This window comes from Chionomys nivalis, chromosome 25 (genome assembly GCF_950005125.1).
Source record: "Chionomys nivalis chromosome 25, mChiNiv1.1, whole genome shotgun sequence".
Lineage (NCBI taxonomy): Eukaryota > Metazoa > Chordata > Mammalia > Rodentia > Cricetidae > Chionomys > Chionomys nivalis.
This window is the reverse complement of record NC_080110.1, coordinates 15,556,306-15,577,875: the sequence shown is the minus strand read 5'-3', so window position 1 is coordinate 15,577,875 and position 21,570 is coordinate 15,556,306. Positions and strand designations below refer to the sequence as shown.

General features: G+C 35.0%; 1 protein-coding gene across 3 annotated transcripts in view; it reads right to left on the bottom strand.

Annotated features, from left to right (window-relative positions):
• Mgat4c (MGAT4 family member C) overlaps positions 1-21,570 on the bottom strand; it is a 472,208-nt gene that overhangs the window by 26,685 nt on the left and 423,953 nt on the right. For all 3 annotated transcript variants that reach the window (XM_057757830.1, XM_057757831.1, XM_057757832.1), the window contains one exon: positions 9,125-9,174. The gene's annotated coding sequence lies outside the window, so the exon portion shown is untranslated. The remainder of the gene's footprint in view (positions 1-9,124; positions 9,175-21,570) is intronic.

Below are 21,570 nucleotides of genomic sequence, written 5' to 3'. Positions count from 1 at the left end.
ATCCTGCTCAGATTTGCCTTTTTATATCTCTTTATATTATTAATTACTATGTGTAGCACTCAAACATTATAAGAGAAATGAAAGTTGGGTATCTAGATTTTAATTTAAATTTCCTACAGGTGCAGTTTGGGAGACAGTATAAAAGCATTCATTGAAAGACGACCAACAAATTTCTTAGGTACAGAGAGCAACAGAGATGGGAATGTGTTTATTATACCTGTTAAGAGGAGCGCACTGAAAGTGAAGCATATATCAAACCATAAATGACCTACTTTCCTTAAAGAAAGGAAGAAAACCTATGGCAATGAATGGTTTAAGTCATGTGACATTGCACACTCAGAGGCTCAGAGGCTTAAGCCATTTGCCCGTCTTCACATCGCTGAATAGCTACATTATATAAACTTGCCCTTAGGTTTTTGAATCTTAAAATTTCATAGTAATGATGAAAAGGAGAGCTAAATGTGAACAATTTGTGTGATGTTTATGACACTGAACTTGAAAGCAGTTTATGGAATGAAAATTGCTGTTTTGCCAGTATGGTTTTGACTCAAATGAGGAACAAAGTTCATAATACTAAATTCTGGAGTTGGTATACCATATAGCATCTTTAACACATAGAAAAATCATAACAAATTACCAAATTGGCTGGATCAAAGTCAACAATGAATATCAGTGAAAAAAATATATTTTCCAGCACTTGCTGAGGGTCTTTTACATCAACACACTGGGTTGATGCCTTTAAAAGAGCGATATGAGTCTGTGGTATACAACGCACATGATAGAGTGTCTGCCCAACATGCACAAGGCACAACTTAAACCCCCAGTACCATAAAAGTTTTTTTTAATTAAAAGAAATTAATTAGAAGAGGCTAAAGATAGAAGAACTTGATTTAGATGCAACAAATGCATCCGTATTGCTTCTCAGCACAATTTAATTATATTGTGATAGAGAGTCCAATATCTTTGACTAAGTCACTCAAATATGATTAAACGTTTATTAAAGTTCAAAATGACATAAAATCAAACATAATTAGAATATGCAAACTGGAAAGAAAGGTGAATATCATTCACTCACCCTTATGCCAAGAGGAAATAAATCAATACCAAAGAGTGCACATAACTCCCTCTGTTTGATAAAGATGGGAATTAGCCTAACTAAAGCTTTCCCAACACTCACTGTAGTATATTTGAAAGGATGTAAAATTGTCCCTATTGCTGAAGAGTATAGTCTTTCATGTAGCTATTAAATCCAGTGACCAACAGCAGCATCAAACATGTCTTTTCCAATACAAGAGGATAACACTCTTATGTAACATCAAAATGATACTGTGCCTGAAATTGAATTTAATGTGGTCAGTAATTATTACTGCCATATATATAATATGTAATATATATATATATATATATATATATATATATATATATATATATTGTGCATTTTGCTATTGAGTGCCAGATATAATCAGCTCGGTTTCAGCATCATGTTCAAAATTCATTTATTATGAACACCACAATTACATTCAATGCAGTAATAAGTTTACCCCAAGGGTAATGATATTTGAGAAAAGAGGTCCACATCTGTTTCATTCTCAGGATCATAGTGAGGTGTAAAAAAATCAAAGTGCAAAAATAGCCTATATACTTCTATACACGTTGTTGTTTCTAACACTTCCTTTTTACTTGGGTGTAGAAGAGATTATGTAGTAATATTTCCTTATGTGATTGAATTCATTTAAGTTGTTCCTACACAATAATGCATGATAACTAAGGAATCTTAACATTTAAAGAAGGAGGCAGGAAAAAAGGGAGAGGAGAGAGAATAATTCATGACTATGTGTAAATTTATTAAGATTAATAAAAAATCAGTACATAGTTTATATAAGACTAAAAAAACCCAACAACAACAACATACCATTATTATAGCATCCACTATGTTCATATGTTGTGATTTTCATAAAATATCCACATTAAGAGGATTGACTTGTCCATTACGAACATGCAAAGAAAGAATAGCAAGGGGTGTGTCTCAGTGATAGCATTCACAGACTGTACGTTCAATTTGATGGTTCCACAAAGGAAGATGAGTTTCAAGATAAATATCTAGTAGTAGAAATTCGAATACAAAGTCATAGCTCACTCCCACATACAATAATTATTTGAATCATTTAAAACAAATTCTTCAACTTGGAGGAGAAGATTCTTATTTCCTACAATTTTCCCTGTTCAAAATTCTTGACATTTTGTTAATTTCACTAATTACTCATTGACATTATGCCTACAATTCTATAGTTAATTATGCAACACTGTTGCAGACTCTAAAGGGAATGAAAGCTGAAAAATTTTTAGTGTTTCTCATCTTAATCGTATGATCCTTTTTGAGGTAAAGAGGTATGTAGTCCATACTGTAAAAATTCTCTAATTTGTGTAGTGGCATTTCATCTTTACATTAATAAATAAAGCTTGCCTGAAGGTCAGAAAAGCAAAACAATCAACCACTGGCTCTTCACCTCCAACTCAGTCTGAAAAATGGTGATCCTGCTTTCGAGAAACCTCAGAATGAAACTGAGAGCTGTCTCCTGCCATTTTATAATCCTCTCTAGCTCTGGGATCAAGAGCCATGTACCACTATTGCCTGGTTTCTAAGGCAAGCTAGTGTGTGTGGCTACTGGGACTAAAGTCATGTGTCATCACTGCCTGGTTTTTAAAGCTGGCCAGTGTGGCTGTTTCATTTTTCTAACCTCCAGGTAAGCTTTATTTATTAAAATACAAATGAAATATCACTACAAACTTGAAGAAGGAAAATACCAATGTCAAAACTGTAACACTTGATTGTTTTCCACACTAAATTCATTTAATATTTTTTCAATCTGGTATCCAGTTGTTTATATTTATGATTTAAATAACAGCCTGGTTTTTGTGCTTGTCTAGTTAAATGGAAAAAATGTGCTCAAATATATATTTCATATTTATTAGATGAAAATCAATCTTTGGAATGTGTGTGTGAATGTGTTCGTTCATGTCAGTGTACGTTGTGTTTATACTTGTGAATTCATACTTTGCAGGCCAAAGAACAACTTGAGTTCTTCAGGTTCTGACCACCTTGTACTTTTGAGACCAGGTCTGAAAAGCCTGAAGATCATCAAGGAAACTAGAGTGCTGTCCAGCAAGCCTCAGGACCACCCTGTCTCCAATAACCAGTCAGATAATTACAATAGCATAACAGCATTCATGACTTTTAAAATGTTCTTTCTGGGGATGCAACACAGGTTCATAATTGCAAAGCTGAGCCATGAACCTAGCTTGAATGTGAATTATTAATGTAATTTTTTCTTGAATATAATGAGATTTTACCAAATCTGACTATGTATTTTCAGCTCAGTTAATATTTGCAGTATGTATAATAAAAAATTGGCCATCAATTTAACACTCTCAATCATTATATTCATGTGGTACACCCAAGGTATATTTTTCAACATGATGCTCTGGATATAGACACACACGTACCATGTTCTGTCAAAAGTAGTAAGTTTTGAACGTCATCACTATTGTTTCTATTTATACCCCTATGGATTCCTATCAGATACAGTAAATGTAAGTGGAACAACAAAAATGCAAATAAAAACTTACATTTTTTATATGCCTGTGTTGTAGTTTTGTGGGGAGCTTCTGGTGAAGACGCCTACCTTCCTTTGATTACATGCACTTCATTTGTGATATCTCTTTGTAGTTTAACCCTACAAGAGCATGAATCTAGGGCCTGTAAAATGACTGTTGGTTGGAAAAGTGTTGGCCTTAAAATGTGAAGAGTTGTGTTTGATCTGTAGAACTCACATAAGAAGGCTGCATACAGTGATCACACACTGAAATGCAGTGCTAGAGACATGGAAACAGTGTGATCTAGAGAGTATAGCCCGACCTGTGAGTCATGAACCCCTTTGCAGACTGCGTATCAAATATCCTGCATATAGGATGCTTACATTACAGGAGGACAATTACACTTAAGGAGAAGCAATGAAATAGTCTGATGGTTTATATATTTGGGGGTCACCACAACATGAGGAACTGTATTAAAGTGTTGCAGCATTAGGAAGGTTGAGAACCACTGGTCCAGCCTAATTGGTGAGATTCAAGACGATGAGCAAATCTGCTACAAAGTAGGTTGATAGATTTTCTGAGAAATGGAACTTGAGGTTGACCTCTGGCCTGAACACACAGAGAGATAAATGTGTGAGTGTGCCTGCACGCATATGTGCTCTTGCAGAAACATAACTAACACACATACAAACACCCCCACACACTCATTCTCTCTCACACACACACGATAAACCTGCTTCCCAGATATAAAATTAGTTTGCTCTTTAAAAGCTATTTTAATCAAATGAGCTCACTATAATTAATAGTATACAATTGTAATCTTAGAATTAAAAGACAAAAACCTTCATGGTTCGAGTACAGGATCATAATAATGATATTTTCTTAATTGAATATGTCTGTTTTAATCCATTTGGAATGATTATACATTTGTTCAACAAAAAAAACACAACTTTTTAATGTTTGTTCTATTGTTGGGGAATATTATTTTCAGGTGTATGACTTTTGTTTACGTTGCCTTTAACTCAGTGAAGCTGTGTTACTCTGCCTGTCTAAAACACTTAATGGTCCTAATAAAGAGCTGAATGGCCAATAGCGAGGCAGGAGCAAGGATAGGCAGGGTTAGCAGGCCAGAGTGTATGAATAGAAGAAGAAATCTGGGTGGGAAAAAGAAGATCAACAAGAGAACAAAGACAGGAGAGTGCAAAGGCCAGCCACGTACCCAGTAACCATGGAGTAAAATTTACAGTAGAGAAAGATGAGAGCCTAGAGGCAAAAGCTAGTTGAAACTTTTTAAGATAGGAAAAGCTAGCATTGAAGCAAGCCACACTAAGGGCAGGCATTCAAATCTAAAATAAATATCTCTGATTTATTTGGGAGATAGATGGTGGGTCAAAAGAGGTAAACATTGCACAATATTTTGGTGTACCAACTTACAGCTCAAATATCCATCTAGAGCATGAAAAAGCTGAAACAACAACAAAAAAAATATGCGGCCCCTTTAAAATAGGCACTGCTCTTGAGCTGGGAGCACTAAATAAAAACTAGAAACTGCAAGCTAAGTAAAAACCACTTGTGGCTATACAAGTACCAGCTTCCATAGCTAGAAAGGTTTAATGTTGTTCTCAGTCAGGACCTCCAACAGGGCACAAGCTTTGGCTTTGTCTCAGGATTCAACCCCAGACTGGGCAGAGCCAGCTGCTGGAGCAAGTGGAATATCCAGTTGTGGTAATTTAACAGTCTAATGTTTGCTCCTGGGGTCAAAAAAGACGAAATGATACACAGCAAAAAAAGGTCCAGACAGAAAAAACCTAAACAGGTTCCAGTGTGTTTTACAATGTGCGTAGGCTTAAGAAATAAAATGGTTATAGGAAGTCATGGAAAGAAATAAATAGATTATATGCTGTTCTGTTGATTTTGAATTTTGTGATTGTTTAGAGACCTAAAAATGAAAGAGGGACTGTGGGAATAAACCAGCCTAGATATTTTATGAATGTCTTAAATTTTAAAATATTCAAACATGTATTTGTCAAATGGAAATAGAAAATGCTTTGGAGAAGAGGCTGTGGATTTTTTTCCATATTGATTTGGATTGGATTTGATCAGGGGAAACCTCCTGAGACTTGACAAGTGATATCTATCAGCAACCATTATACGTGCTCTTCCCAGGATTTGGCCATTACCTCAAATTTTCTCTTTGGGATCTCAAAAATACTTCGTCCACATTCAGCAGGAAACAGTCTAGGGAATGAAACATCCACATTCTCAAGGGAAAAGGGGCTGTGGGTGGTCGTTGGTAATTTTGTGGGTCATGGATATTTGTTATATTTTGAAGAATACAGGACAAAAAGACAACTATTTGTCTAAGATGATACTTTTGCATTGGCATGGAGTTTGGTTTATGGGTACAAATTTAAAGTCAATGTTGTTATACTGTATATATATTTCTACTTTTATTTAAAGGAATTTTGTATATTGATACAAATTTAAGGTAATTTGCATTACAACACACTGCATATATGTTTCTACTCTTGTTAAAATGATTTTGTATATTGATACCAATTTAAGATTCTTTTTGTTACATCATATTGTGTATATGTTTTTGCTCTTGTTTAAGGTATTGTACCTATGCAGTTCATTTAAAAATGTAGGGTAAAATTCCTGTTTTTGAAAGTTGTTATTAGTAACTATTTAGGAAAATCAAACACATGTCAATAGTTAGTTATCTATGCCAATCAATTTTGTAGATATGCTAGGTATGATTTCCAGATTATATAGAGATATATTTTAGATAGAAACATGGTCTTCAAACCTTTCAAAGACCTATAGAATATGACATTTTAAATGGTTTGTTGCATTATGGTTTTAATGAAAATGAGACACATTTGGTCCTATCAACACCAATTTACTTGGGGGACGATGGGCACTGAAGAAACTCCTTATGGAGTTTGCTGTTATTGTGGCAAGATTAGCCATTTGGGCAAGAAGCTGCTCTTGCTTGGACTGCTTGCAGTATGTTGTATGAACTGGACATGCAGGACCCACAGGAAAGGGACCAGTGAAGTTTGCCAAACTGAAAAAGGCAGGATGGTCCTTCAGGGTTCCTGCTTCACAGAAGAAACTGCCAGACATTCTGCAGGACACAAAGGACAGTGACTGACAAACAACCAATATAGACAGGACAGTCTTTCAAACTTCCTGCTTCATTAAAAAGTCTCCCAGATACAAGGGGTCTATAGGCTGAAGATAGATGCCCCAATACTGCCAAGGAACTTTGGGTGACTGTTCAGAGAGTCAAATTTTCTGTCATTTCTAGAGTTTTTAGAAGTTATTTGCAATGCACTTCTTGTTTATTTAAATGATACCATATCCTTATAGTTCCTTTGATGGAGTTGAAGACTAGATAGTTATAATTATAGTTTTTCTTAGATATTATAGCAACTAAGTTAGGTATCAAATTTTGGATTCTCTAAGGTAGGATAGATAATGGAGTATTTCTTTAAGTTTATTAGACAACAAATGAATCAGAATTCAGTACGTTGTGAATGTAGTATTTACTTGATAATTGTTCTTGTTTTATACAGTCTTACTATGTTAGATCTAAAATTTTTCATTTGTGTTAGAAAGAAAAAGGGAAATGCTGGGGAATATTATTTTCAAGTGTGTGACTTTTATTTACACTTTTTTTTTATTTCTATGAAGTAGTGTTACTGTGTCTGTCTAAAATGCCTTATGGTCATAATAAAGAGCTCAATGGTTAATAGCGAGGCAGGAGCAAAGATAGGTGGGTTCGCAGGAGGAGAGTATAAACAGATGAAGAAATCTGGGTGGACAAAAGAAGAACAACAAGACAACAAGAAGAGAAGGATGCAAGGGACCAGGCACCCAGTCACCCAGCAGCCATGGCGGAAGAGAAAGATAAGAACCCAGAGGCAAAATGTAGTTGAGATCATTTAAGATAAGAAAAACTGGCAAGATACAAATCACACTAAGGCTGGGCATTCATAGGTAATAATAAGCCTGTGTGTGATTAATTTGTGAGCTGGGTGATGGGCCCCCGGAAAAGCCAAAAGAGTAAAAGTTCACACTACATGCCATGGGGCGACAAGGACAGCTACTTTACTATATACCCAATCAACAAGAGTGTTGGTTACTCTTTGTTGCTATGATAAAATATCCTGGCCAAAAAATAAAACAAACAATTTAAAGAAGAGAGGATTTATATTACATTACAGTTACAGAAGGGTAGAATCCATCACGGGTGGAGAAGGCATGGTAGTAGGAGCAGAAAAGAGAGAGATCACATTTCATTCACACACAGAAAGAAAGAGGCTTGAGCTCACGAACCTTCACTGACCATCTCTAATGATGTAATTCCTCCAGCAAGACCTCATATATTTAAAATAGGTTCTTCACATACTGTTTTTTTTAGGCATGCACTATGTAATAATTATAATTACCTCAATCTCAAAAGCATTATAAGTCATATTATTTGAGGAGTATAAAAGATCAGAAGAGAAACACCAATTACTTCTTTTTCTTCAAATTGCTCACACAAAGTTCTCACCCATTTTCTCTGTTGACAAGGCTTAATAGTTTGCTGAGATTAATGGGCTAAAAAGTCCTCGCTTTAGGGAAGGGGAAGAAATCATAAGAGCATAACAGAATTATGGAAGGAAAAGATTGAAAATTTGTAGATGTCATAAATTAGTTTGAAATAAAGGGTTAGCAGAGGTTAGTTATCGAATTTAAGTCAAAAAAGAAAAATATTTCTATTTACACTTATCTGAAAAACATGAAGCTTCAAGTGTTAGCATCTTTATAATAAAAAACCTTTGCTTTTCTAATCTGACCAAGCTATTGGGTATGTGTAGCCAACTTGTGACTAACAAAGCAGGCAGAACAAAACTACCCATGAAATTAACTGAAGAAGCCGGGCGGTGGTGGTGCACGCCTTTAATCCCAGCACTCGGGAGGCAGAGGCAGGCGGATCTCTGTGAGTTCGAGACCAGCCTTGTCTACAAGAGCTAGTTCCAGGACAGGCTCCAAAACCACAGAGAAACCCTGTCTCGAAAAAACTAAAAAAAAAAAAAAAAAAAAAAGAAATTAACTGAAGAGTCTGGAGGTTCATGAAAATTAATAGCTCAATATGTTTGCATGTTTAGGAAAATTTAAGATATTAATATATCTGTGAATGGCTCACTAGGAGACAGCTTACTTATATTAACATATTTTATTTTTTGTCTTAACAGTATTTCATTTTTATCCCATTACTCTATTTTAATGGTTAACATATTTCTGTTTTAATTAAAACACCAAGCTATAGATATTCTGCTCAGTAGCTGACTTAGAAACATCTTCAGAGTTATTGCAAAAGAGATTCAGATGAACAAAAGGATTATGATCATGGAACTAATGATAAGATCCCTATACCAAACAAAATACAGCTACTAGCAGCAAATTTTAATTATGACACATTTCTTGTTAATAGAGTGTATAGTCCCTCAGAACATAACTGTTTCGCCCATCTTACCTTAAGAAAGAAGTTGTCATAATCTGTCCTGTATAAAAATTATTGTCGCCCTGGAATAAAGAAAGTAGACTATTACTTATGTAGTTCAATAACTCATCACTGATTTAAATCAATGAGCAAGAGTCACAGATAGCCTCTTCTCCCATTATTAGGAGCCCCACCCAAAGACCAAGCTACACAACTGTTAGATATATGCAGAGGACCTCAGTTAGTCCCATGCTGTCTCTGACTGTTTTACTGGCTTTTGAGGTCCTACTCCTCATACTGGGTTGCCTTGCCCAGTTTTAATACAAGGTGAGGTGCTTAGTCTCACTGCAATTTCATGTACCATGTTTTGCTGATATCCATGGAAGTTCTGTCTTTTTCTAAATAGAAACAGAGAGGAGTGGATAGTAGAAGGGAAGGGATGTTGGGGTGAGTGACTATAAGAAAAGGAGGGAGGGGAAACCGCAGTCAGGATGCAAAATAAATAAATAAAAGATGAACAAGATTTTATAAAAATTGGTTATTTTCATGAAAGTGATTATCCTTATACTTACTACATTTTATAAATAAACATAAAATACAGAATATATTTAGCATTCAATGTTCTTCATTGAATTAAACTATACATTTAATGTCATCAAATAAAAATTTAAATTGTATGTAACATAACATACTACAAATGTAACACATATAATTATCTTTTAACATAATTGATTTTATACTAAACAATGAATTATACATTACAATGTTTCACTTATGTTCTGGCCTATTCTCTATATGAAAGTAATTTTAGTCTACAGTATTTTCTCTTCACCTAAGAACACATATGGTAGTTTGCTACCAATTTATCCAAGTTATCGATTTTTCCATCATCTATAAGGGCTCACACCATTCACGAGATTGTTGCTGCTACAACATTATAAATTCATTGCCTGGAACACAGTTTGCTATTGAATGTCTGCCAGACTATGTTAACAAGGGTATTCACAGTAAAACCGAAGCTATAGTACAATGAAAATGTCAAACAGATTCTGTAAGAATTGCTTACTTCCAACGTCATTTGCATCTACCTAACCAAAGGAAGAATAGAAAATAAATATGGTATTAATTATCACTAATGCTTTATTGTATAGATCAAAGTACCTTTTATATTATTAAAAATTGACTACTACTATGGTGCTACCCTGAATTAATAATGTATCTCCTAGGAAGAGTAATGATGCTATTTTCTTAAATTCCGTTCTAAGTAAATATTAATTTCTTAAGATCACATTCATTTGTAGAAATCCACAGGCTATTAACTCAGATATCTTCAGTGGCTCCATCATTACTGTGAAGATTGTCAAAACTTAGTAATAATATTAAGAATTATAACATCATTACTTTTCTTGACTTTTGTTGTTTGGAAATGTATTGACTATGTAAATATTTTCTTATATTTTTGCAAATGTGCACGTGTGTATAGAGTTGTGTGTCAATGAGTATGTGTATCTATGGAATTATATTTACATATAGCTATGAGTCCCCCCAACCAGGTTCGGAGAACTGTACTTGGCTCCTCTGTAAGAGTAGCAACTACTCTTAACCACTGAGCCATCTCTTTGAATACTGAGTGATTATCTGGACCTCATACATTTTAAGGTATTATTAAATAGTAGTTTTGGAACTTATATTGTTTAGCAGGTAAAACCTTTTTCAACATTTAACCAATTATTATATATTTATTTGGACAGTGTGATAGCTCAATACATACATGTCATACATAATGATTAGATTAGGATACTCAATACAGGCTTGACAAATATTTTCATTTTTATGTGTAGAGGGCATTTATTTATTTTTTCATATTTTATTTTTTATTAATTAATTAATTTAATTATTAAAGATTTCTGCCTCTTCCCCGCCACCACCTCCCATCCCCCCCCCCCAATCAAGTCTTCCTCCCTCCTCAGCCCAAAGAGCAAGCAGGTTTCCCTGCCCTGTGGGAGGTCCAAGGACCACCCACCTCCATCCAGGTCTAGTAAAGTGAGCATCCAAACTACCTAGGCTCCCACAAAGCCATTACGTGCAATAGGATCAAGAACCCATTGCCATTGTTCTTGAGTTCTCAGTAGTCCTCATTGTCTGTTATGTTCAGCGAGACCGGTTTTATCCCATGCTCTTTCAGACCCAGGCCTTGGTGAGTTCCCGATAGAACATCCCCATTGCCTCAGTGTGTGGGTGCACCCCTCGCGGTCCTGAGTTCCTTGCTCGTGCTCTCTCTCCTTCTGCTCCTCCTTTGGATCGTGAGACTTCAGTCCAGTGCTCCAATGTTGGTCTCTGTCTCTGTCTTCTTTCATCACCTGATGAAGGTTAATATTCAGGAGGATGCTTATAAGTTTTTCTTTGCAATACCACTATTGGGAATATACCCAAGAGATGCCCTAACATACAACAAAAGTATATGCTCAACTATGTTCATAGCAGCATTGTTTGTAATAGCCAGAACCTGGAAACAACCTAGATGCCCTTCAATGGAAGAATGGATGAAGAAAGTATGGAATATATACATATTAGAGTACTACTCAGCAGTAAAAAACAATGACTTCTTGAATTTTGCATACAAATGGACGGAAATTGAAAACACTATCCTGAGTGAGTTAAGCCAGACCCAAAAAGAGGAACATGGGATGTACTCACTCATATTTGGTTTCTAGCCATAAATAAAGGTCATTGAGACTATAATTCGTGATTCTAGAGAAGCTAAATAAGAAGGTGAACCCAAAGAAAAACTTATAAGCATCCTCCTGAATATTAACCTTCATCAGGCGATGAAAGAAGACAGAGACAGAGACCAACATTGTAGAGGGCATTTATAATCCTCTCTACAAATTCTTTTAAAGCATACAACTTAGTTTTTCCAAGTATAGATATACTCTTGTTAAAGAGAATTATATATATGAAATAAGATCTTAAAATTTTTAATTTCTTAATATTAAATATTTATGCTATCCTACTCAACTAAAGCAATGTCCTTTTAACCATCTATGTCTTCCCCCTCCGACCTGTGGTGAATACTGTTCTAATTTCAAATCTATATGAATAATGCTTTTAATTTCCACATAGATTAAAACATTAACTATTTTTCTTTCTGTACATCACATATTTAACACAGTATTCTTCAGTTCTGTCATGCTGTTGAGAAACAGGCTTGTATACTGTTTATGACAGAGTAAGTGGCATTTGTGTATATATAATAAAATCCATGTATCACTGTATTCAACAGAAAAGTAACCTATGCCTGTTTCATTTCTGGACTTTTAAAAATAATGCAATAAGTTAGAAACACAGACCAACATTCTGGCCTAATTCACCAATTTTTGACAGATGTGCTTTTCAAGGGATCTCCTGCAGAGTGAGATTTTCCTTTTAGGACACAAATCAGCTCTCAAAGCATGACCTGGAGACTTATTAGTTTTTAATTCTTGGCTTTATCTTATCTCTTATTTTAATTTGTTTCTCTTTCCATTTTGCCTTGGGGCCGATGTTCTTTCTTTTCTCCTTCCTTCCTTCCTTCCTTCCTTCCTTCCTTCCTTCCTTCCTTCCTTCCTTCCTTCCTTCCTTCCTTCCTTTTTCCTGTTTATTTTACTTTCACTGTTTCTTATATCTGGCTAGCACCTGCCTGGTTGCTTGGCCCTGGGCATGTCCCTCTCTTCTCCCTCTGTTCTCCTTCTTCTCTTCTTCTCCTCCTGAACTTAAGAGTCCTTCTCCTTCTTATCCAGAGCCTTGATTTCTCCTCCTATTCATTATCTCTCCCTGTCAGTCCTGCCTATCTTTCTCATGCCTAGCTGTTGGCCATTCAGCATTTTATTAGACCAACCAGGTGTCTTAGGCGGGCAAGGTAAAACAGCAACACATCTTTTCAGAATTGCGCAAATGAAGCAGAAACGAAGGTAACACATCTTTACTTCATTAGCAAAGGCAGCAGAAACAAATGTAACAGACCACACATAATTAAAGTAATATTCTTCAGTATAAACAAATATAACACCTTTGCCCAGGTAAGATAATATTCTATAGCAAAAGAGTATAATAAATGCATCTGCTACAGAATTATTATGGCTCTTTCAAAAGTTTAGAATGTTTTTATATTGATTTGTTTTTATCCTTTCTATGCTTTTCACCATCTCTTTTGAAACTTTAACACGCAATTGTTCATTTTCTTAATGAAGTCTTACAGCTTAGTTTATCCTTTCTGTGCTTTTCACCATCTCTTTTGAAACTTTAACACACAATTGTTCATTTTCTTAATGAAGTCTTACAGCTTAGTTGTCAGCTTAGTTGTTTCTGGGTCAACTAAAACAAATGCCTCTGGGAAAGTCTGTAAGTGTATTTACTGAGAGCGTTAAAGGAAGAAGACTCTCCAAGAGAGTGGCTGGCACTTTCCGGTGGTACACAATATATAAGAAAGTCTGAGGGAAAAGCTGGACATCCCTGCCTTTCTACCTTTGTTCCATATGGACAAATTTACCTATCCTGTATCCTCTACTGCAGATGCCATTATTTGGGGACAATATTATTTGGCATTCCAATGTAAACAAAACACTTGTGGTTTTTCAAGGTTAGGATTAGGATTGTTGAGGCAGCCAGGTTTACAAAGAGACTGCCTGTTTTAGTCTTTCTAGCCTACACACTACTATTGGTGGACTACCTAGCCCATATTGTGCAAGCCAATTTAACCAGTCTCCTTTGTAGTAACTATTGATTCCATCCTGATCCTCTAGAGAATATTGGCTAATAAAAGTTGTATAAAGCTTCTTTGCTTTTTTTCTGAGTTATTATTTTCGTTATTTTTATGTGTTTGTGCTTGTTTATTCATCTAACTTATCTATTAAAATATCTCCACTAAAGTTAAAGTTTTTCGTGTAATTAATTTTGACTGTGATTATGAATTCATTAGCATATGCAATATCATTCATTAAATCCTTTATCTGCAAAGTTTCTGTTTATTTATTTTTATAACTACCTCTGTTAGATTTCTCATTTATTTCAGTTGTTACTTGTTTGAATTAATTAATGAATGATATTGTTTCTATTTAGTAAACATTTTTTATTTTATTATCAATATGTTTCATTTATTTTTTACTAAACTTTTTCAATGATAATAATCATCAAGGAAGTATTTTCTTTAAATTTTCCATGACAAAATTTGTACAACAATATCATAAATCTTTAGTTATATAGTAATATATCATACAGAAACTTCCAACTTGTATTTTGGCAATTTCTATGTTGTTAATTTTCTTATGTATTCATTATAGATTAAAGTTTTTAAGACTTTTTACTTAGTACATTTATTTTATTTTTTTTTTATAATTCATATGTTTGTTCTGTATCTACATCTCTTATACCTTCCTTTTCCAGTCTATAACACTTCCTATATTGTCCATCACCTTGTCCCTTTCAGATTCATGGACTTTCTTTGTCACACACACACACACACACACACACACGCACGCACGCACGCACGCACACATCTTCTCTGTCTCTCACGTACACACACAAACCGCTAAGTCTGCTTGCTGTTATTTATGTAGCTGTGTGTTTCATGCTGACCCCTTGCTGTTGGATAACCAAGTAAAATGCTCAGCACGGGAGTCGACTTATTCTCCTGCTCTCCATATTCATTGTCTATAGATCTTTAAGTAGTCAATGTTCAAGTCTTTTTTTAAGCAACCTGATTTTGGAAATTTCCTGCTTCAGCTTCTCTGTCATATACAGAAGACACACTCTTTCAGAAGATGTTCTGGTCACCTAGATTTTATCATCTTTCTGTCTCCTCTTCTGCAACGTTCCCTGAATCTTAGGCATAGGACTTGTGCTGTGCATCCTTTATATTTTAAGGGGCTTCATAAAATCACTATTTTGGATTCCTTTCTAGGCATTTAGTAACTTTCCTTGGACTCTTGAACTGAAGATCTATGTTCAGTTTCTCTTGATATTACATGTAGTATTGTCTTTGTGCCTACATGACTGCCGGTACATCAATGCAGTGTTATGAAGGGTTGTCTGCCACAAAGAGGAAAACCTTTGTCCTATATGCGGTCAGGAACAGTATGTTGGCTTTGGTTTTGGATGGATTCTGTAGTGTGATCTCTTTTTGGTTTTGGTTTTGTTGTTTGTTTGCCCCCGTTATTTGCAATGTCTGTTAGCCAGCACAGCTGCAAGTGTTTGAGAGTATGATGCTGCTAGTTAGTCAGTTTTGGTAACAAGCCCACTACATTGCTGTCTATTGACCCAGACATAGGGTTTGAACATTCAGTGATAGTCAAGTGGGTATGTACTGAGTTATCCAAAGGGATGAGCCACCATTGGTGTTAAGAAGGTGTGCAGTTATCCCTCTAGCAGGACAGAGATGATATCTGGTTGACTCTTAGAGATTGTAAAAATATAGAGGATTACAAGATTCACAACAAACTTTTTTCTCATTCTATTATCACCAAGATAGGGCATCATATATATTTAAAAACTAAATTCGAATATATTTGAGAACTATATTTGTTTCTTTCTAAAGTAGTCTCTGAGCAGTGAGATCCTAATTCTTCAACTGCTTATGTGAATGAGGTAGAAAGCCAATGGATTCTGAAGTCTTGAGGTTTGAAACACACGATGGCCTCAAGGTAGATTCTACAGGCCACTTTGACTCTGAGTGTTTTCTTGCATTGCTTTGTTCCTTAGGGATATTGTCATTCCTCTGAGATTTTGTAAAATACTACTTCAGTATCTTTAGGTAGACTACAATTGTATATTTTCTATTGTACTCCTGTTCTTAAGGGAGAAAAACAACTGATAAATTGTCACCTTCCTGACATCACTCAAAATCAATAAACTTATATGTAAAATATTTCAATGACTATTTAAAACAATAAGATATTTTTCATATAGATTTTCTATGAAATACTAAAGAAAATAATTCACTACCCTCAGTAAATTTCCTATACTTAGATTTATTATATAATATAATATATATTATATATATAATTCTAAAATCTTTGCTCATAATATATAATTTAATAAAATTTTAAAATATTAAACTTAGTTCTATCAATTTTAGTTTTTTAGTAATATAAATGTTGTTTTGAATAAAATTTGGTTAAATATGCTAAAATGATTCATGGTAATAATAGTTGCCCTATGCATTTTAAAGGGAAATAATAAAAAGAGCATGCATAACAAATCTGAGATGATTATGGAAATGTTAACAACTCACAAAAACCAGACAAGTAGAACTGATATCATTTATTAATATTTTTACACATCAAAATGCATCAGTCCTGGCAAGCTGGGTAAAGAGATATGTGTGACATGCAAGCATGTAGGGGACATTTATTGTTCGAAGAAGGAAACCATCAATCGGGAGGTAGTGTAGACAGGGGGAAGTCATGTGTGAGGACCAAATTAGAGCAAAGTAGAATAACAAATATGTATGAAAATACTAAGCTGGAACTCATTACTTTGTATGGACATATTAATACAAAAGTTCAATAATTACCTAATTATGAAATATATGTTTCTTCTATGATATGTCTGTTATTGTTATATGTTACTTTAAGAGATTGAACTTCCTGCATTCTTCCCAGACAGTTTTCCCTGTGAGCACTTGAGCTGCATCATGCATTACATCTACCATGCTGCATCACTCAGAAAAATTTACCGCAGATAAGAAACACAAAACATGATAGAAAATGAAAGACAGAAAGATGGCCTTTCTCAAAAATCTATGCTCATCGGACTCTTAAATCTTGTCTGCTTTCTTTTCCGTATCATTCTTGATGTGAATCTTACAGGAAGAAAAATGGGTTAAACTGACCATGCGTCACTGTCAAGAGAAACCTATGCTCAGGGATATACCTAATTCCCAGAGCTTTCATCATTAATATTTTATGAGTCTCAGTGATCTGTCTCATCGAAAAGAAAAATTTATCTTTCATTTGTGCAAGCATTGCCTGCCGAGTAATAGATTTCATCTCTATAAGCCAGTGGTGAAGTGCAAACCACAGCAGAGATACCAGGAAGTAAAGTGCTCACTTTATTTCTTTTTACTGGAGTCTGACTGCTCTTGACTATAGCTGCAAAGTCAGCCAAGCAAAGTAAAAGATCTTTGGGGAGCGATGAAGACAGTTCTTTCCCAACTCACATCAGCCCCTGCTTGTGAATGTCTACTGTTGTTGAAAATGACTTTTCAATAAGATGAGCAGCAACAATGCCTTTTCTTTTTAACATTTACAAGGGATTGATATAACAAGAATATTAATTTACTACATTTGGTAAATAAGCCCACTGTCCCAATCTTGAACATTCAATTCCCTATAGATAGATGACTAAAAGGTAAATTAAAGATCTCCAAATACTTTAAACTGAAAAGATACTGTTTTGCCCCTAGGTTAAACAGGGCTTGGCTTCCTGGCTTATGAATTAAGGTTTACGTAACAGGTTTATCTGTGACACTTTCGCTGAACTCCATGTATTTATATATAAAGAGCCATACAAGAGAGAATGTTCTAGGATTCAACCTCTTTGAAACCACAAACAGGGAAAGATCCATAATATTGACTCTAGCAATGATTTCTTATACAGGACCTCAAAAATATAGTGAACAAAAGCAAAATTTGATAAGCTGAGTTACATCAACCATGAATACATCGGCACAGCAAAGGTCACAACCAGTGAAGTGAAAACGAAAGCCATGACAGCAAACCCTTTGTAAATAGGTTTTTTTTCTGATAAATTAATTCAGAAACGTGAAAGAAATTAACCTACTTAAAATATGAAAAAAAAAGAGCTGGTTGATATTTCTCAAAAGAAACACACAAATGACCAATTGTTGTGCGGGAAAATACTCAACATTACAGATCATCAGAGAAATGTAGTATGAAATATTACTTGACACCTACTAGCTAGGTTGTATCAAATGATGCAATAATATATTAAAGAGAATATGGAGAAAAGGGAATCCTTGTATAATACAGATAATAATGTCAATAGTATAGTCACTAAGGAGAACAATTTTGGAAACTCCTCAAGAAATTAAAAATATAGCAAACATATGATCTGATAATTCTGCTATCAGATATACAACCTTAAGGGATTAGATGAATAAGCTGAAGAGATATCTTCTATCCAACTTTCATTGGTACCTCATAAAAATAACCCAGATAGAGTCACTTTAGGTGTTCCTCAATGGACAGACAGGTAAAGAAAAGGTAAAGGCAATGCCTCTATCTCTCCATCCACAATGATATAGCAGTCAGCTTTGAACGAAATAGGAAATTATTGTCATTTCTCAAAAGGTAAGTAATAATTTCAGTTGCATGAGATAGCTAGACAGAACTAAGATGTCAGGAACTGGCATGTAGTTTAAGGGTGGGGGAGATGTTCAGCAAATGACTCAAGATATTAGCTGGATGTGAATAATCTCAGGAGATCTATTGTATAATAGGATGACTACAGTTAACAACAACTTCCTGTATTCTTAAAATAGTAAGAGAATAAAATCATAGGTATGCAAGTTAATACGTATATGGCTTAGTTTAATGTTTCCATTCCACATGGAATATGTAAAAATCCTAAAGTATTGTGACATTGTAAACATGGAATTTTTAAAATTAGTCCATACAACCATTAACAGCAGCAGCAAAAAATGGCCACATTTACATCGGATGCCATTATGCTGTGGGTTAATGCTTTTATATACTGTAAAGACTTATCACTCATATTGGTTTAATAAAACACTGATTGGCCAGTATCCAGGCAGGAAGTATAGGTGGGGCAACCAGACAAGGAGAATTCTGGAAAGATGAAAGGCAGAGAGTCATTTGCCAGCTAGACACAGAGGAAGATGAGACTGCCTCATAAAAGGTACCAAGCCACGTAGTTAAACATAGACAAAATTATGGGACAATTTAAGTTCTAAGAGCTAGTTAATAATAAGCATGAACTAATAGGCCAAGCAGTTTATAATTAATATAAGTTTCTTATGTTACTTTGGGACAGAATTTGCTGTGGTACCGGGTGAGACAGAAACTTCTGTCTACAGCATTCTTCTTCCACAGAATAAACCAGAGTCACAGAAAGAACCAGGTAGTTCCTGCATGTCAATCAATACTTGTCTGAAGAAATGTGTCTAGTAGTGTAGGAAGGAGAGAAGGTCTTGAGTGAGTTAGTTTTTTGGGACATGGTGTTTGCTATATTCTTCTTTCTTATCATCATTACAGTCAGTATCAAGCACCGCAGCAAACTACTCCTGAAGATTAGTCAAGAGCATTGAAGAAATAAGAAAAGGGATATAGAAGTGGAGAAAACCCTGAGTGAAATTCAATATGAATGTATTTTGACATGGTTATAGATATGGTATGGATATGATCTATCAAGGCTCATGGGAATTGCCCAGATTAATGAAGAATGAAAGATCCTTCAAAACTTTCCTTGGGAGTCCAGCTATAAGTGTTTATGATCGATCCATCAGTGTGTTCAAATGACTATCAAGTGTATCTTTTTCCTCATGGGTACACGCAGACTCACTCTGTTCACCTATAGAGACCTCTTATCCAGAATAGCTAACCCCTCTCTTGTGCTATACCTAATAAACATACTGATCTAAGTTGCTATGATAGTGGTCAGAGAATTCCATTGGATCAGAGTTTCATGTATGTGTGGCGGTGTTTCTCTCCTTCATTCCCTAACTACCTCTACCCAGGGTTTCTGTTCCCAAGGGTGTGCAGGATACAACATAGCACACAATCAGAGAGAGAAAAACTGTGTTTTTGTAAAGGTATTGTCCTTCACTACTGGCACTAGAATTTGAAAGAACACGGAAAATCTGTTTTTCTGCTTGTTTTTCTTTTGTTTTGGTTAATATTTTCATCTCATTTTTAAGTATATGTGATTGTTTAATACCTTTCTTACCTATTATGTATTAAAGAAGTCTTTCCTTATTTTGGCATAAAATTGTATTGCTCGAGTTTATAGACTGTTGAAAAGAAGAAGGCATGCATTTAGGTGACTTTAAAACATTTGCAATTTATTTTTCAGTTATGTCTGTGCCTACTAGCATGCTCTGATATGATAATCATTACTAATGCTTAGGGTAGGTGTGGCTCTTTATTCAAAGTATAGCTACTGTTTTGACAGAGTACATATTGCTTGAGAAATCACGTAGTACTGAAATATCTGTGTTATAATTAATATTCTGGCCTCGCATAGCCATCTAGTTGGAAGAATAAGATCTGTGCAAAAAATAATACAAACCCATGCTCTACTAAGTGTGAGGAGAACAGATTCATTGTTTTTGTACTATAATGTAGGGATAAAAAGCATAAAAGACATTATTTGGAGACTCATAGAGCTTTGCACCATTTAGAAGAGACACACCTGCTAAGAACTACTTGAACCTCCCTCTAACAAAGATGTATCTATTTAATATTTGTAGTAAAAGTACACAGGATTCTCATGAGTGGTGAGATCAACATTCACTGTGCATGCTAATGTGACATGATCATAGACTTGTGAAGGTATTTCTTTACTCACATTCTGGATTCTCACAGTTGGAAGTTTCTAACTTTGCAACCCTTTGCAGACCTAGGAAGCGTGTGAAAGAACAGTGAATAATGTCTTGTTTCCCTTTAGTCTTGGACTATCTTTGGAACAAGAATAACCTGGATTACCCTTTGTGAAACATTAATGATGATCCCAGGGAAGGGTAAATTTTATCAAAAACACTACCTGTTTTTCACCACCAACTTTTGGGAGCTCTGTTACTTGCTTTAAGCTTCCAACCACCAAACAATGTTTCTGTTTACACAAAACTTATCTGCTTTTCTTCCAAGGCTCTCCTTTTCTTATTAAGTTAGTGAACCCCGTAGCTCTACTGCCCAAATAATATCCTAAAAGACTCTCTGAGTGAAATCATTTTTGACATTGATCTCATTGGTTTTTCACCATTTCAAAAATCAGACCATATAAGGTCTCCCATTCTCAATTTGATTTAATAAGTTTACCAGATGTGTGGTCTATTCCAATTGAATATTCTGCACTGCAGCCACTGTGATCAACTGCTAGTTTCCAAATTCAGTTAATATACTTCAGCCCTCAAGGCCCTTTAACCTCTATTCTGTTTTCCTGGGAAAAATCCAATTCTCCTCTCATCTCTTCAAGAAAGTCCATGACTCCTACAGGATTGTTTAGATCTCTTTTTAGGGTTAAACTTAGAGATCTAAATTTATCGCACTGGGAAAAATTTTGTATTGAATGAAGCTGTAGACATTTATTTGTGTGTGTGTGTGTGTGTGTGTGTGTGTGTGTGTTTTGAATACAGTATATATGCAATGATTGCTTGCTAGGTGATATGTGCTTTCCCACTAATTGACTGTTTAGGGAAAACAAAATTGAATCTTATATATAGTTATTTGAGAAAATATTTTTGT